This window comes from Propithecus coquereli, unplaced genomic scaffold (genome assembly GCF_000956105.1).
Source record: "Propithecus coquereli isolate 6110/MARCELLA unplaced genomic scaffold, Pcoq_1.0 Scaffold573, whole genome shotgun sequence".
Taxonomy (NCBI): Eukaryota; Metazoa; Chordata; class Mammalia; order Primates; family Indriidae; genus Propithecus; species Propithecus coquereli.
The window spans coordinates 740,138-755,866 of record NW_012151652.1 but is presented as its reverse complement, the minus strand read 5'-3'; the positions used below and the strand labels follow the sequence as shown (position 1 = coordinate 755,866).

General features: G+C 39.1%; 1 protein-coding gene across 1 annotated transcript in view; it reads right to left on the bottom strand.

The window, feature by feature from the left end:
* MAP2K5 (mitogen-activated protein kinase kinase 5) overlaps positions 1 to 15,729 on the bottom strand; it is a 267,464-nt gene that overhangs the window by 62,742 nt on the left and 188,993 nt on the right. The window lies entirely within an intron of this gene.

Genomic DNA, 15,729 nt, shown 5'->3' with positions numbered 1-15,729 from the left:
TTGGACACATTATGATCACTGAGAGAAAATTATTGCATTGCTGGTGGCAATTTGTGGGCATGTGTTAACACAATTTACATAATGAAAATACACAAATGTTAATAGCTCGCTTCTCATTTATAGGCGAAAGTCAGCAGAATGTTAATTTCACACAACACTTTTTAGTACCCTCCAGGTTGTATTAGAATAGGGAGAAAAACCATAATCCATTTCAAAAGGCTGTTTACGATTCAGATATAAATAATGTTTTATATTGCTAGATTGTGAACACTGGGCTTAATGTTGCAATCATTGCTAATGTTATGAAGCTCACTCTTTTTAAATTAAAAACCGATTTATTTAAAATTGAAATTAAATCATAGTCAGAAATTAGAATTTTGGATTCCTGCCAATGTCTGCTCACAATCCCCTATTTTGTGAAGAAAACTTTAATTATGTGGTTGAAGTATTTGCCTCTAACTTAGGAGTGAGGTAAAGACTCCACCTTTTCCAAAGTTACTTCAGCCTATTTCCAGGGCAACAATGCTCTCTGGGAAAATCAAATTTGTGCAAGTTTTACATTGTTTTTCAGGGAATAAAAGCACATTCCAATAAGAGTGCCTGTTCCTGATCAACATTCAGAAGGCAGGCTGCTCACGCATTTAACACTGATAAACCACATCTCTTAGAAAGTTACTAAAATGTGACACAAAATTAATAAAACATCCACTTAGTCATTAAAGTATTAAACACTTCAATGCCTTACCATCCAGCAAAAAAAAAAAAAAAAATGCCTACAGTCATTACAAATTCAATGAAAATGGAGTCCCAGGTACTACATTTTCTAAGAGGGAAATTTTCAGGAACCAAATACCACTACTGATGGGTCAATTGTTTTCTGGGATAAATGAGCTCCAACTAGCTGGTAAAATACAGGGAAAACAGTGTTATAATAGTCCTTTATATGTTTTTAATGGTGCTTTTAGAAGTTTTTTCCCATACACACACATTTGATCTGCACGACCACCGTGAGATTAGCAGGGATAGTCACGTCTATTCTAAGATGGGAAAACTGGGTCTGCCAGAGGACAGGGCGCAGGCCTAAGGCCTCAGGGCCAGGCTGTGGTGGTGCTGGGGCTTCTCCAGTGCTCCTTTCCCTCCAACATCTGTATTATACTTGCCTGCGATCTTCACATTATTTAAAAACAACTGGATTTGCACACATTTATACTTGGCATGGTATAATTGATAAGGTATCAATTTTGACACTTTGGTTCTTCTCAACCAGACCATGAGCTTCTCAAGGGCTGCAGCTATGCTTCTGCATTTCTTTTGCATCCACGTGCCTGATCAGCAGACCCTTCCACCTAGTGCTTGAGTGTTTTAAAAAGAGCTCTCCCATGTATTTCTCAAATCAGCAATGTGCCCTCTCATCGCTGCTTGTGGCTCTTCATCACCTCCTCCCTGATTACCATGAATGCTCCGCGAAACCTGTGTCCCAGGTTGCTTGCTCTTAGTCTACATTGACAGTTCCTGCTTAGTGCTGCCCTGAATTATTGCTCCTTCTGGTTACTCCAGTCAATGAGTACTTCTAGACAAGGCTCCATAGGTAAAGATTTTTTTTTAAATTTCAAAATATTAAGGGGGTACAAATTTTTTTAATACACGATACCTTTTATTATGCTTAAGTTGGGGCTTGTAGTGTACACATCACCCAAATAGTATTCACTGTACCCAACAGGTAAGTTTTTACCCCTCCCCCCTTCTTGATCTCCATGGAGTATTACTCAGCCATAAAAAAGAATGAAATAATATCTTCTGCAGCAACTTGGATAGAACTGGAGATCATTATCTTAAGTATCTCAGGAATGGAAAAACAAACACCACATGTACTCTCTAATAATCAGGAGCTAATTGATGGGCACACACGGTGAAGGTAAAGATTTATGCTACAAGGAGAGGCAAGGCTGTTAACTACCATCGTGGAGCAGTTAAGGATTTTAGTAACAAACCATACCACCTTCAAAAAAATCTTGAAAAGCCTGGGTAACTTCTCCTATGAGTTATCTATGGTGTTCGCTTTTATTTTTTTTTCAAGCACACATGGATACTCCCCCTGTCCCCACATTCTTAGTAAGATATATCTACTTGAACAGGAGAGCTATTTGTAATGAACAAAGAATTAGAAATCCACTTTTGACATCAAGAGAATGTTTTTCACAAATTTCTAAGAGTCAGGGGGATTATAATATTCTCTGAGGAAAATATACAGCAAACATTCGAAATGAGAGGTTTCAAAACGAATTCAGGAATGGATTATGAGACAACTGTCCCCAGTAACATATGAGTGTGTGAATCAAATGAGTCGAGGGGAGAAAATTTCCTCATGAATCGAGATCTAAGAGCAGTTCTCCACCTTGCCCTATTCTGTGGCTTAAAAGCACAGTCTAAGAGAACTTAAAATTGTACTATTTTAATGCTTGTTCTTTACTACAAGAAAGAGAAAAACAGCAATATCAGAGTCTTTTTTATGATCTTATAACTATACCATTTTGCCCAGGTTTTTAAAGAGAGATATTGTTATCCGTTTTTATTACATAGTTTTGATAGCAACATATTATATGAAATCATCTTCATAAATTTTGTATTAAGGTAGCAGCGCCAGTACCTGAAATTGATTCAGAATGTTTAAGATACTCAATTACTTTTTAACAGTGTTACACAATGCAGTGACTTATATCTTCTGTTTCATAAGAATTTGATGATGTAACATCATTGTAATTGATTCATTTTCTCAATTAAATAAAGCTACTGTGCCTTTCTTTATATGAATGCCACATAGACTACAGAGTTAGATGTATTATCTCCTTTCTCCGTGTCAGATATATTGCCTTAAAGGCTGTATTCTGTTCCTCCGTTAATTCCACCAGAAAATTTAACGCCACAGTCATATTTTTCAAATTCTGAACTGCCACGTACTCGACTGTATTTATATTAGGCATATTTTTCACTGCTAAACTCTTTGTTGTTTACCTTTTTCAAGATCACATTACTGTACAGGCGCAGCAACCATAAAACAATTCCAAACAAAGTCAACCTCCAGTCATTGCCTCTGCTTTTGCACACAGTTCATGAAAAAGTGAGGCCCCTAGTTTTATAGCACATTAAAAGTGGTACTAAGAGTACTCAATATAAAATGTTAGCTTTGCAAACGCCTATCTTTATTCCGGGTCTGCCTTCCAAATGCTTGGCCGTGACAGCAGAGCTCAGAGGAACACAATAATATTGTTAGGGCTGATGTACTGCCTGCCCCTCACAATATATGAAATGCTGTTTATAACTGACTTGTCCAAGCCCACATTCCTGCTTACACATTTCGCTTGTGTTGAATGTTTTCTCTGTCTAACTAGTACTTTGGGACAATGAACAGAACAATAATTGCTCCAGTCACATACTTTGCTAATCAGTCTCTAGAACCAGTAGGATTTTGATACACTAATTAAATGAACCTCTTCCCTCTTCTGGGCATAGCGTTTTTCCTTTCATCAGCCATTACATCCAAGATTTAAAACCACACTAACAGGGGATAGCTATACCCCATTCAGATGTAAGACATCTTATGTGTTTAAACAGGGAAGAATGACTTCATAAAGGCAGCCACAAGTATTAGTTAGGTCTTGGTGTTATGATAATAACATTTACCAAATATTTTCTTGCAAGGACCATACAGTTAGCAATTAGAAAACTCCTATAACATGACCCTTGACTGTGAAAAATGATTCTGGAAAAGAAATTGCCAATGCAAAAGTTGGCTTGTAGGGCCTGAACTATCTAGTCAATGACTACAGTGATGAAAAGCAATTTTGGAAGTCTCACTTTATGCCTCTCTCTCTGGAGAGGTACTTTTTACAAACAGCGGTAAAACAGACCTTTGTACCAGATCTTTTACATTATATTCAGAGGTACAATCAGAAAACTAAAATGAATTCACCTGTGTAACTTAGAGAAGACACCAGCTATAGCTTTCATTTTCTCTTTTACTCCCGGAAATTATGGCTTGCCCTGCAGCTCTTGTCTGGGAGATTTATGTATGACCTAGGTCAGAACTTCCAATATCAGTTGACAAATTTTCTCTTTACATATTTACTGCTTTTCAAGCTTGGGTTATTTTCTCTTAAATAGAAAGAAGAAATATAAAATTAAATTGTATGGTTAAAATTTTTAAAGAATGGTGTTTTCATTTGTTGTGCTACTGGTATCATAGTCTAGCTTTCAGTGTTGAACTCTTTATTCTTTTTTTTTTTTTTTTAAGCTTCAGATTTTAGAGATTGTAGCTATTTTGCAAAGACTCTTTTTTAAAATCAGATGCGTTAAACTATAACCCTGAGTAAATATAAACAAAGATTATGGAAAACTGAAACTTTCATACTCTAAATGAAGAATTATGACCTGAAGAATTTTTGAAATGAAAGGGGCCTCAGAAATGATCTAGTTCAATCTACTCACTTTGCTTTTAGGGAAACTGAGGCTCACAGGGGAGCAGTGCTCAAGGTCATAGATAGAGCCCAGCCTGACCTTGACAGCTGACTCAGGAGGCTACCTGCTGTGGGGAAAATACATGAAGTTGGGAGTAAGAAAGACCCCTAGAATTCCAGTCAGATCCACATGGCTTCAGAAGCCTCCTCCCTTCACCGAGGCTCAGGGATCTTGTCTACAAAACGAAGAAAGGAGCTAGAGGAGCTCAAAGATTTCTTGAAGACAGAGCTTCCCATTCAGGAGCTATTTTTCTATTTGAGGGAGAAATCGTACTGGTATTCAATCTAATTGTATCTGGCACTATGCTGGGTGCTAAAACTTAGGGACACACCACGTCCATCCTGTTACAACTTGCAAAAACAGTGTCCAAGTCCCAAAGATCCTTCAAGGAGAAAAACAAAATCCACTAACTTAAAGAGTTCCCAAGGAATTGTTTTTTTAAAAAAGAGGAATAGAACAAAATTTTCCCTGGCTAACTAAAAATGGGAATTTTGGCAAACTAATATTTTTAGATACTGACTGTATTAGGAGATAAAATAAATGGATAATATATATTATTTCTAATAATATAGGATGAGCATGTATTAATTCATTTGTGCTATCCTATCTCCCCTGTTCATCAGCCTTTGTCCTTGTTCAAGTTCTTATGCCAGTGGGTCTGTTAGTATACTTTCATAGGGCCTAAAAAGAAGTCATAAGAGGATTTTGCAGGTGGCTACTCGATAGGTTAAAAGAAACTCACTATGATTCCCACATTCTAAGATCAACTCACTGGCACCTTCCTTCTGGCCTACATCTCAGACTCCAGCTGAGATGCTATGTCCAGGAGTGACCAGTTTTGAAAAGTGAAAACTAGATATCTCAGAATTTAGCCAACAGCTGGGTGGGCTAAAAAGGCTCTCAGATGCCTAGAGGAGGGTATAGCTCAGATGGGACCAGACAGAAAATCACCACGGCCATAAATTAGATCACTTGGCTCTCACTGCTTCCTGAGTATCAAGGACAATGCATTTTCACACAAAATACAGCAGCTGGAGCATCAAGGTATGGCGCAACATTATTCATTTGCTGGGCCTGCCAGTAGGTGAGCAGGAAAAAAAGAAACTGGTTGATAGTTCATACTCTTTTATCTCTGTGTATTTAAAATTGACATGGCTCATGTCCCACCACACATAAGTATATAGGAGCCACAGTAAATCCTCCTCTGGGTAAATGAACATTTTAATTTTTAGACGTGAATTTTGTGAGAAAAGCAGAGGCTCAGAACCGTAATTTAAAATGATCTGTGTGAATTACAAAATTAATCTTTTCCCCAATGGTACGAGGTCTGGCCAAGGAGACCATTAAGCACCTTCCTTTCAAGGAAGATTTTAGACATTTGCTGTATTAAAATTTTCTCCTTTCTTTGTCCCAAAAAAGGGTGGTCTTATTTCAGAATCAGTTTAAGAATATTAGCTGTGTGTGGAGGCAGGAGAAGTCGGGGCGTGGAGGGGGGGTTGCTGTTTCTGAGAAAGGCCTGTTGACGACACCACTCTTCATGGTCAAATACATCTGCTATGACAAAATTTTAATGTCTTGAAATGTCAGAAAGCATTTTTCTGGCACTATCATTCAGTTTGCACCTGTGTTAGCTTACACCCTCCACACACCACAGAATCTAGAATGACGTTGGAAGGCACCTAGTCCGATTCTTTGCCCAGTGTTGAAATTCACTTTATAATATCCCAAAGAGACAGGCATTCTGTCTTTGCTAGAAGACTTCCAATGATGAAATTCCAGTGATTCTATTTTGGACAGCTTAAATTATTAGAAAGTTCTTTCTTATTTTCAGTCCAAATATGTCTTCCTGTAAGATATGCTCATGATGTGGGGCTGTGGCGAGTCAGTCTAATGACAGCTCTTTACATATTTGAAGACAGCGGTCGGTCGGGTCTCCACAATGTTTTCTTTCCTGAATAAACATCCTGTTTTCTTCCTTATGATCAGCTAGCTGCTCTTTTGATTGCCTTCTATCCTCCTCCCCTCTATTACTAACAATGTCCACCCCCACCCCAGCCCAGCTCTAGGGTGTGGCACATGCTTCAGGCCTAAATTAGTCAGCACCATTTAAATCCCCTGGGCACAGGGGGCCTTTGGCTGCCTGTGGGGAAGAGAGACCCGCCCTTCCCCTCGCAGGAAGGACACCGGTTGCTCCAGGAACCCCAACAGCCATTCTTGGTCTGTGAAGGAGAAGCATACAAAGCAGAGAGCCCCAAGTGACTTGCTGGACCAAATTCTATGTAAAACCAGCAAGACTAGGCTTTGCAATCATGCAATTCAATAATTTCCCCTTATGGCTAAGGCCCCTTTGAGTTGAGTTCTCTGTTACCTGAACCTGAAAGCTGCCTGAAGGATCCAGGCATGATTTCACATTCCCCACCATCGCAGTCGCCTTTCTCTGAATTTGCTTGCATGTTTCTATGTTCCTCATAAAGTGTGACACCCACACCTGAACACATACCTTGGACTGACTGGCTTTACATCACCTTGTCCTGGGAACCATACACACCATATAGCAGAAACTCATGGAAGCTAAAAGTGAATTCACTTTTTTGATAGCTGTATCACACAGACAGCTCAACTGACAGAGAAGTAGATAAATCTTGCAGGGCTGAAAAAGAAACACTTTTTTCCTGTACTCTTCTCTTTCTTACATGCTTCATACTGACATAGTATTTGAGAGTCAAAATGTGTGGATGATTAGACCAAGTGCAGAATCTGGGCCAGGCTGAAGAAGTTTCTATCTGCTGCCTCTCTCTCCTTTTGTTTGTCTGGCTCCGGAGAGGCCTGCCCAGCACTGAGGCAGAAGAATCACAGACTCTTGAGGTCTAAAAGGATTTTAAAGATTTTTTAATCCGACCTGGCTACCCACCCAGATCTGATCCTTGAATCCCTCCTTCATTGCACCCCTGCTGATGGGGCTTCTGTCTGGCCCTGAATTCATCTGGTGATGGGGAGCTTACTGTCTGCTGACTGTCTCTTCCCTCCCTTGCCCCAGTTGGAGCCTCCTGACAGTGCAAACCCACATCTTCTCTGACATGAGAACCCTCAAATGTTTGAAGACAACTATCACACTTCCTTAGAAGTGCATATCCTTAGGCATTAATGCTGACAGGGCAGAGTGCAAGGATGGGACACAGAAAGAAAGAAAGGGGACAAAACAATTAATTTAGAGCCTCAGGATATGTGTTCTTGGTTCCTTCTGATTGCAAAATTTGCTTCGTCAACATGTGAAAAATGAACTTCGGCTAAAAAATGACTTCATACATTTCATATATGTTAATCAAGTACTTACTCTATGCCAGCCACTGTACTAGGCTCTAGGATCCAAAAGATGGATAAGATTCAACTGCCAGTCCACAAAAATGAGTGACTTATTTAAGGTCCCCAAAACTTAGTGGCAGGGCTAAGATTTAAGCACAGGACTTGTACTCTCCTCTAAATGTCATTCAGCATTTGAATAAAATATAATTCTCTGGAGTTTTGCTTTCTTCCCTCAAGGCTCTACAGATTTCTAGGATAGCTTTCTCCTCTGCCCCCACCCCAAGGTGATGTTTCTTGACATTGCATGAAAGGTTGCTTCATGGGCTTAGGCTCCACATATTACTGTTTTGTTTTTTTTTTTCCCTAAACCATGATATATTTGACAACATTGTGTGGCCTGCTGAGATTTTGAGATCAGCTGCAATTGCAGCCAATACATGGTTCATATGGGATAAGGAAAGAATCTTGAAATGTAGTTACACATAATCTTGTTAATTAACATGTGTCTTATTGGCTTGACTGTAAATGAAATTTAAAATAGATTCAAAGAAAAGAAGTCATGGATCAAGAATGAACTATTCTTGGCTGTGAGTCTCTCTCTGTATATACAAAAAATGAACTAGACAAAGTTTGACTTTTGTTTTAGAGTTTTAGTTCATATCTGCCATATTTTGACATAAGTAAAATCAGGTTTCGATAAACTCTGAGGGAGTACTCAGGGGGAGACAGTGATGAGAAAGATGGCTGAAGGTATGGAAAAGAGGAAGGTGCTGATACACAATGAAAGCAGACCACAGAAATATCTAGTTCAGCATTTCTCAGACTCTGTTTACCAAATGACCCTTAGTTCAAACAAGATATTACTTAGACACATTGAAAATATTACTAGAAGCAGAGCTGCTCTTGTGGTTATGTGTGCGCACACATGTGGATATGTGTGGGTGGATAACCATCTCCTCTATGATGGGAGTCTTCCCATAACTATGCAAATCACTAACCTAAGGCACCTCCATCATTTTGTACATGAGGAGACTGAGGTCTGAAAAGAAAGGTCAAGACCGGAACTCAGGTTAGCTGTGTGTGTTGTGTTTGGGTGGAAACCATACACTGTCGGTGACTTAATTTGTTACTTGTTGGGTGTGTCATTTGCTGTCTCCCATCCCTTCTGCCCCGAGTCACTGAGTGTTTCCAGCTGTCTGGCTACGAAGAAGGCATAGGGCTGTCCAAAAAGCAGGGGTTGGAAGGAGGTCTTTGGCCAGGAACTTTCTTTTGTTTATAGTATTTTACCAACCAGGCTTAGAGTCAAGGTCTCCTCACGCCCAGAAGGGTGTTCTCTGCAACCTGTTTCTGAACAGAAAACAAAACAAGATGAGCTTCTTTGCCCGCTTTGGTCTTTCCTCCGATGAGCCTGCAGGGCAACAGCTCCTTCTCTCATAAGACTATTCCATTCTCTAGGTGTCCTTTCCTTCTCCCCATGGTGGTCACCATCTGCAGACCGTGATGGTGTACAACCTAACAGAGTCCACACTTGCTTCTAATTGGCTCCTTCGGTTTCCACAATTCCTTGGAGATGACACCTTGGCTCTGTGCATAAACAGACAAGTGCCTCCTTTCCTGCCTCCTAAGCAGTCCCTAGGACCCTCTTTCTACCTGGTGTGTCCTGGCAATCTCCAGTCCTAAATTGAATCAGCTCTTTGCTCCTTTTAGGCAACTCATTGATTTTTCAATGAACTTAGCTTGTCTGTTTTATTGGCACTAAAGAAGGTTGGGTTCTTAGCATCATTAACATTTTAGTTGAGGAAGAATTCCCAAATGCCCCAGGCATTAATCCAAAACTGTTAAACATCTAAAAAGTAATCTGTGCTCAAACAAAGCTCGGCCAGGTCTGTCCCCTTTTTAACTGGATGCCAATGAGCCCCTAGCCCCAAATCTACCCAAGTTTTCTATACTGAATGGTGATAAGTAAAACACTGGAGTATAATAAAAGCTGATGTCTTTGTCTGTTGCTGCTGCTACTACTGCTGTGGAGGACCACTTTTCCCCCAGGGATCCATATCTAGTCAGCAATTACCTGGCAGGCATAGAGCATCGTGGGACAGTAATTTCCATCTCTGCAGACACACCAGTTGGAGGCAGTACTTGAGTGGATGGGTGTGTAAAATAAGGACGGCCATTTAGGCTCAAAACCTCTGGGTGCCTTATCTCGCTTTCTCTCCCCAGCATCCCTCTAGAGTGAAAAGTGCACTGCACTGGGAGTGGGAGACAGTCTGACCCTGTTGCTGAATACCTGGTAATCATAAGTGAGTCATTTAATGGCAGTGGACTCCCATTTCCTCCTCTGTAAAATAAGAGTTGGACTAGATCATTGTAAGATCTCTTTGAATCCTGAAATTCTGATTTCATGAAGTAACAGACTGCACCAATAAAACCAAAGAGGAGAAAGTGGAAGGCCTCCTGGACCACAGAGCCTAAGAGGGAGAGATGATGGCAAAGCCGCCACCTGAAAGCCAGACGGGATATTAAGTTCATTACTTTAACCTTCAACTCTATTTCTCGGCTACACCGGTTATTTAAAAATTGTGAAAGAATCATAGTCCCCAGTTACTGAACTAAAAATGACTAGATTCTGTATATAATTCTATATATGATGGTAATTGTGAATGATAAATTATAACTCAAAAAAGAAAGACTATAAAGGAAGGCTCTTGTGGGATCAGAAAAGTAATTCATTTTAGTCCTACCTGGTGTGAGACATGGTCATATATTTTCAGTTACACTGGTAAATCCCTAAAGTACTTTCTGGAAATATAAATAATACTACTATTACCTTGCTCTTGTTCACCGCCTTCTATTTTTCAAAGTGCTCTCATTTGATCATGACGATTCCTCCCCAGCAGTCTAGAAAATGTCCTATGATGTTTCAAGTCAAATTCAGAGAGGGTGGCAGGGAACCCCCTAGAGGCATGTGCCAATTGCCCTCGGGGCAGAGATCTTAATGACTTCCAACCTCAGATTGGTTCCCGGTCATCTCAAAGGGATTGACAAAATCCTCAAACCCAATTTCTTTATCTGTGCCCTGCTACGCTTGTCATCTCCATCCGGACATAGCACCTCCCTCCTCTACCACTCTTCCCTCTAGGTATTGCTTTAAAAGTTATCTAGGGGAACTGATAAACTGTTAGGAAAGTGAAAGTAATAATACTAGAATTCAGTTAAAGTACTAGGAGGATACCAAATACAATATGCCGTTTAGGCCTTTCTCTTTTACCAGATCAATCTCCTTTTGACTTGAGTGCTTAGAACATCCTTTCCCATTTTTCTAGCCTCTAAGCCTCAGCTCAAGCATCATCTCTCTACTCTGTGAAAACTTCTTGGCTTCCTAATGTCAGCTGACCACACTCTTGTCCTCTCCAGGCCAGAGTGTCCCACCTCCCAGAGGGTTCCTTCTACATCAACTGCCTTTCTTTTGTTTTATTCCGCCCCCCCCCACCCCAGACTAGACTCTTTTAGAACATGGACCACATATGTTTCATTTCTGTGTTGCTAGTGCTTGGCACAGTGCCAGGCACAGAGTAGGTGCTCAATGACAAATAAATGTGGAATTAAATTGAGATGTATGTCATACAATAGTTTAGAAGGTGCTATAAAACCAAACCAACATGAGGTTAGTACTTCAAAACATGACAGCAATCTCTAACATAACTGGCTAAGTACACATACCTCAACTGAAGTGTTAACAAGTCATTTATCTTTAACAGAAAAATTTCACATTTCTACCCATACTTTAGGGATGATTTCTCTTTCATTTCTGCATACTAGGACATGCTAGGAACCTACCTCCTGTCTTTGGCATAACCTAAGCAAATAAAATTATAAGTATTTGATGGATATTGGGAGAAGAATTTGACATTTGCAATTAAAAAATTCCTGGGAAGAAACAAATGTGTATAACTGAACATCTTCATGTCACTTAAATTTCATCTCTGCATTTTATGGAACATAAATTTGATTTTATGGCTTGAAATATAAGGATACTTTAAATGCCTATATCCTAAATAGTGAGGACAAAAATAAACAATGAATTAACACACACAGGTTATAAATCTGGGGAAAAAATTGCATATATATTGTTCCTTTAAATTCTTGCCAGTTAAAAATGAGTAAACTTTGGGGTAATTACCTACTGCTTTTTTCTTTGATTAGAGACCTCACACAAAAATTGGATAAAATTTACTTAAATCCTTGATGTTCTAAACTTTGAAAAGTTTATATAACAAAGGATAGACTCTAAATACTTCTTTTCAAAAAGGGCAAACTTTTTAGGTATTTTGCAATTCCAGGTATGATCAGTATACATAAATAAGATAATAATAACTGTGGTCTAAATTTATAACATAGAATATAAAACAATATTAAACAATCAACTTCAGGATTAATAACAATACACCAGTCAAAGGCTTTTAAAACAACGAACAAAATTAAATGTAAAAACTCTAGTATTTCAACATTGGCATTTGAAAAGTGTTTAATGTTTTTAAATAGTTTTTAGAACATATGCTTTCTACTCTATTATGAAACAAATACTCTACCCAGAGCACAATTTATTACTACAAAATAAATGTTTAAAAGACAGTCTGCCAATTGAAAAAAACAAAACAAAGCACATTAAAATAGCAGGTTTCCACGCCAAGTTAAACAAATATTTTCTCCTTGACAAGCTGCTTACATTTAAATGAAAACAGGGCAAATTTGGTCAATAATATGGATTGCATATAATAAAAAGGACCTTAGATCATGTTAATACAAGAATCAGAAAGCAGTAACTTCAATTAAAACCACCCAATTATTTAGCAAACTTTCAAATACAGCAAATAAATTATTCTGTTTTAAATGAAAGTACTCAGATAAGTAGCTTTTTGACCTATGAGTAAGTCTCACTAGCAACAATCACACAGAAGCAAGAACCTGCTGAAGCAAGGCAAACTTCCAAATCAAACGAATGGTGTTAGTAATCAAAAAGCATTTGCAAAACATATTTCCTTGGTTAGTAGCAAGGGGTTCGGAAGCAAATGCCCCTACAGCTCCTCTCATACTTTGATATATAGTATGTAGGGGTGAACACACATTTCTCTTACCCATGAATGACTGGGATATCTTGGTCTTAACAATAGGATATTTTTATTTCTGTACTATCTTGTAGAAAAGGCCAGTTGTTACACCACGAAGAATGAACATCTTTCACTTAAAACCCTCTGTTATCTACCTATGTTTAACTTGTATTGGGATTTAAGAATGCCTCTTTATTGAGACAAGTAATATGTCATCATTTTGTTCAGCTAGCAGGCCTGACAGTCCTGTCTCCTTGAGTTAAGAACAGATCTCTATTTCGTACACTGGTGGCAAAAGCTGGCAGAATAAATGAGAATTAGCCAATTGGTAGTAAAAGTTTCGAATCCCAAAGATTCAGACTTTCCTTTTTCCTTAGCCTTAATTATTATATTTGGCCAGATGATGGTTTTTTTCCCAATAAAGTGATCTCTATATACTGCAATAATTTATTTGAATGCTATTCTTATGTGTTTTTAACAAATAACATCACTATTCACTGTTTCTCTTATCTTTTTGATCCTTTTTTACTACTTATCATCTTCTTTATTTGAAACAGATTTTTAACAGATAATCTTGTCGTTACAACAATATCTTGCTTGCATTTTATTCAAATAATTCTTAAAAACAGCTTAAAAAGCTGTTTGGAATAACATCAAGCTTGCCATCAATCAAATGAAAAAATTCCGCTGGCGGTTGTATAAACATCAGATCAAGTCTGATGTCTTCAAGGATTTCAGAGTGAACCATAAAAAACTCCATTAACTTCTGACAAAGAATGCAAATTAATCACAACATGGGGTGAAATGAAATTAAAGGCTCTTTTCTAATCAATGACAAGGCAGGATGAAATATTTGTTACTCTCTCTGCACTGAGACTGCCTAGGATGTTTGCACTTCCCTTGCAAAGCCCCAAATGTAAGGTGTGAGTACAGATTCACCCACAGTCGCTGTTCAGCTCCCTCCTTCCCCCAGAGCTATCTGCTTACAAGTCGTGGAGATTCACAAAACACACTAATCATCCGAATCTCAGGTGCATCCAATTTGTTATTCACACTCTCCCATGCCAGTGAAAAGCCTGGCGCAGACAGATGCACCAGGAACCCTAAATGACAGTTTTGGCCTCCGGAAGTACGATCACTACAGCAAAATCTAGTACAGCCTCCAGGTGAAATGTCTGGAGCTCCATATGGAGCAGGGAAAATTAACAACAAGATGAAAATCACTGCAGCAGCAGGGAGCCGGAATTTTTGAAAAAAAAAAAATGAAATTTAAAGATGAAGAAAGAGAAGTAATAAATTAATGGAGTGTGAAAACATTCAAAGCTTTACAATACCAGGGGCATTATTTGCTCAGATTTTTTCCCTTTTTTAACTTCAGGTCATTTTGATGTAATTTATAACCAAGATCAGGAATTGTAGCCAAAAGAAGAACAATATTTTTATACATGCAAAAGTACTTTAAATACATTTGTGTTTGTATTATCTTCACTTTCCCGTGGCATCTTGCTTACCAAATTTCCCAATGCCAGAGCTGATGCATCCCCTGAGAAGTCTCCTTAATGGATTTACTATCGTCCTAATGCAGGGCACTGTTGTAAAGTTTGAATGAAGGATGACAATTTTTTAGCAGGCAATCCTTTTCATTTCTCCTAAATTATGGTGTCATTAAACAAATCATTGCCCACCGTCATGTTTTTTAAGTCAACTGAATTTGAATCTACATGATTAACTATACAGAGCTCCAGTCCTTGTCCAGACCTGCACATCTTTCCAGATTACTATTAAAGCTAAATTATTCAGGCAATGAGGCACTGTTTGCAAGATGTTTAAAAATGCAATTTTTCGTTCTCCTATTGCAGAATATGCTTCTCAGGCACCTAGAATTTAATGGCACTGGGGTCCTCTGGATGCCCTGTCACTCTGCTAAACACACGTTAAGAAAAGCAAAAGGGCTCTAGGGAATGGTCTTGTCATCATCTACAACAGCACGACCCTCCAATGTTAAGCATTTCCCAACTACACAAGAGGTCTCCCTAGGGCAGAGAAGGCAAACTAGGAGAAGGGGTTGGTGGGGCTTAGTGGGAAGGAAAGCAGGGGTATGAACCAAATTAAGAGGTCACACAGCCAGTCATTTGGTTCAACTGCCTGCAGGTCCAGACTCAACTGTACCCATTCCTGCCTAAGGCAAGGTGCCTCACATCTCTGAGCCTCAGTCTGTTCATCTGGAGGCTGGAAATAATAATCCCTATAGGTGGGATGTACAGCCTCAGTCAGATTAAAAAAGGTGCTCCGGAGCTGTATGTGGGAAAAGTGCTAGATGACTCCAAGACACCACTGTTCTTCTTATTATAAGCCATAGTAATACGACTATGCATTTATCGTGGCTCCAAACCTTTTTTCCTACAGACTCCTAAACTGCATGCCAATGAGGCTATTTGAGCAAAAGGCCTAAAGGAAACTAAAATAGATAGTGCTTTCAACTAACAAACACCTGACCCACAAAACAATGAAATTCATATAAAATGATCATCTCGACAAAGATTACCTCAACAAAAACCCAGCCCTTTAATCTTCATGTTGGTCTCAGGCCACTGACTCTCCCTAATATCCTCCCAACACCCCTCCCAGTCTGCGCCCCAACTGGATACACACTGTGTCACTATCAGAAAGAGGGGCTGCTAATGACGTTGTCAGCAGCACTGACGCTAGTCTTGAGGCTGGCTCCTCCTCCCAGCTTTACCCTCTGCTCATTTTGTGCTCTTTTCCAGTTGAGGCTGGCAGGTTGCTAAGAGCATTCCCTTGT